Source organism: Muntiacus reevesi, chromosome 3 (genome assembly GCF_963930625.1).
Source record: "Muntiacus reevesi chromosome 3, mMunRee1.1, whole genome shotgun sequence".
Lineage (NCBI taxonomy): Eukaryota > Metazoa > Chordata > Mammalia > Artiodactyla > Cervidae > Muntiacus > Muntiacus reevesi.
This window is the reverse complement of record NC_089251.1, coordinates 239,120,953-239,124,095: the sequence shown is the minus strand read 5'-3', so window position 1 is coordinate 239,124,095 and position 3,143 is coordinate 239,120,953. Positions and strand designations below refer to the sequence as shown.

At 38.5% G+C, this 3,143-nt stretch overlaps 1 non-coding gene across 1 annotated transcript; it reads right to left on the bottom strand.

Annotated features, from left to right (window-relative positions):
* Nucleotides 1-390: 390 nt before the first annotated feature.
* Nucleotides 391-462, bottom strand: TRNAW-CCA (transfer RNA tryptophan (anticodon CCA)). The gene has a single exon. It is a non-coding gene; the product is annotated as a tRNA-Trp (tRNA).
* Between the last annotated feature and the right edge of the window lie 2,681 nt (nucleotides 463-3,143).

Below are 3,143 nucleotides of genomic sequence, written 5' to 3'. Positions count from 1 at the left end.
GGTATTATGTTTCTCTCCTCAGTGGGAGAAACCTTAGGATCTGGGCATCTCAGGCAGTTGCTCAAAATGCAAGCTGCTGCACCGTCAGCCCCTGGAGATGAGTAGACATGAAGATGCATTGGTGTACTGTATCAAATACAGTATTGCTGTTACTGGCATTTCAGTTTCTAGCATCCTTTATACACTTGTTCAGTGTTAAGTTGTGTCTGACTTTTTTCAACTGCATGGACCCTTTTCAGTCTGAAAAAAGTAAAAGTGAAGTCGCTCTGTCGTGCCGACTCTTTGTAACCCCTTGGACTGTAGCCTACAAGGCTCCTCCGTCCATGGGATTCTCTAGGCTCTCCAGGCAAGAATACTGGAGTGGGTTACCATTTCCTTCTCCAGGGGATCTTCCCAACCCAGGGATCGAACCTGGGTCTCCTGCATTGGAAGCAGATGCTTTAACCTCTGAGCCACCAGCGAAGCCCCTTTTTAGTCTAATGGAGACTAAATTCCAGGCACTGTGTCACTAAAGGAGATTGGAATGAAGCTGATGAATGAAGATCAAAGAGAGGAAAATATAGGCAGAGGTGACTTTGTAGGAGTACAGAATTGATCTATATCTTGTGTCCTACACTTTGAATTCTTCTATCCAATCAAGGGCCAGGTGTGGGATCACAGAGAAGGGGCAGAAGAATTCAGGGATTATTCAATTTGTTAGAGAGCGATTAACCCTACCACTGTTAAGTTTGTTTTATACCCATTTTATATAAATGAGAAATAATTAACATTAAAATACCCTGAGATACACAAGGAGCTTTAAGCCATATAATCTGAAAGAGAATTTTCCAGTGACTGTTTTTACTGCATTGTTTGTTGGTTTTTTTCATCTTTATATGTAACAGCACGGTTACATAGTCACCAGTCCTAAGAGACAGCAGTTACCTAAATTGTAAGTCACCTTCTGATGCTGTATGCTCTTCTTGTTATTATAAGATAGAATTTAGAAAATGAGCTTAAAGCAGGATAAGGGATCTAAAAGTTTCAAGTATGCTTATATGCCCTATATATTCTCTATATAAATACGTTGTAAGTATATATAGTAAAAGCTAGTTGCCTGGTTTTGACTGAATGGAATCTCCAGTTTTATTCCTGCAAGAAGTAAGTTAATAACTAAACAATGTGGATAACTGTCATGGAGGAGAGTGTGATCCTAAACTACAGTTAAAGTTATACAAGGATTAGCTGTTGGCTCTATTGGAGTCATTTATGGAGTAAACATTTTTATAACCAGAAGGCAAATAAGACTGGTTGTCTTGGGTAAGTATGATACATATCAAAACCGTCCTGTTTTTTTTGTGTGTGTGACTTTGTGTATTCTGAATCATGGTTATGCATAATTATTTTAAATACCAGTCATCATAAATTGGCAGGTACAAATCAGTAGTGGCATGCCTGTGATTCATTTTCACATGAACCTTGAATACAGCAAAAATCTTTTGGTGGAGAGAAACGTTTCAGTTGGCAGAAGTACAGGGTATTAAACCTTACTTAGAAGTGTCTACCTGAATTTATCACTAATTTAATTTTATTCTTAATCTTATGACCAATTTTTGGAGCTAGACATATTTACTTATTTATTAAGTAAGTAGTATTAGTGTTAGTTGCTCAGTCGTGTCTGACTCTTTGCAACCCCATAGACTGTGGCCCGACAGGCTCCTCTGTCCATGGGATTCTCCAGGCAAGAAAACCAGAGTGGATTGCTATTCGCTTCTCCAGAGGATCTTCCCAACTCAGGGATTGAACCTAGGTCTCCTGCATTGCAGGTAGATTCTTTACCATCTGAGCTACAGGGAAGATCCTATTAAGTAAGTACACAACAGTAAATGTAAAACAAAAGTTGTATAACTTCCTTCTCTAAATAGATAACAGATAAATACCTCATGTGCTGCAGTATAGCATAGAGAAAAGGTCTCATAATCTCTCTCAAAGAAGGAAAACTCCTGTAAAATGATTGTACAAGTAGTCATTTATGCACTTTTTTCTTGAGTGAATGTTACATTTTATAACAAGAACAATTAATATTACTTATTTCCTTAATGAAAAAAAAGTTAAAAGAAAAATTAAAATTACATTTCAAAGAGATGGCATCTACATGGCTTTCTATAAAGATATCTATGTCAGGAAGATATCTATGAATATAGCTACAAAATAAAAGGATGTAACTTCCTATAATTGTATGGGTCCAGTATTGAGACCGGGGGATGAAATTAGAGAGAAATCTTGGTAATGAAAGTCCAACAAAACCCTACCTTACATGGTAGTTTAAAAGACTAGGCTTCTCTCTAATGAAGATCAACAATTTGAGTAATAAATCTATGCAAATAGAGACTTCTTGGATATTTTTCTTTCGACAACATTTCAGTTCAGTAGCTCAGTCATATCCAACTCTCTGAGACCCCATGGACTGCAGCACACCAGGCTTCCCTGGCCATCACCTACTCCCGGAGCTTGCTCAAACTCATGTCCATCGAGTCAGTGATGCCATCCAACCATCTCATCCTCTGTCATCCCCTTCTCCTCCTGCCTTCAATCTTTCCCAGCATCAAGGTCTTTTCCAATGAGTCAGTTCTTTGCATCAGGTGACCAAAATATTGGAGTTTCAGCTTCAGCATGAGTCCTTCCAGTGAATATTCAGGACTGATTTCCTTTAGGATGGACTAGTTGGATCTCCTTGCAGCCCAAGGGACTCTCAAGAATCTTCTCCAATACCACAATTCAAAAGCATCAATTCTTCAGTGCTCAGCTTTCTTTATAGTCCAACTCTCACATCCATACATGACTACTGGAAAAACCATAGCCTTGACTAGATGGACCTTTTTTGGCAAAGTAATGTCTCTGCTTTTTTAATATGCTGTCTATGTTGGTCATAGCTTTTCTTCCAAGGAGCAAGTGTCTTTTAATTTCATGACTGCAGTCATCATCTGCAGTGATTTTGGAGTCCCAGAAAATAAAGTCTGTTACTGTTTCCATTGTTTCTCCATCTATTTGCCACAAAGTGATGGAACCAGATGCCATGATCTTAGATTTCTGAATGTTGAGTTTTAAGCCAGCTTTTTCACTCTCCTCTTTCACTTTCATCAAGAGGCTCTTTAGTTCCCCTT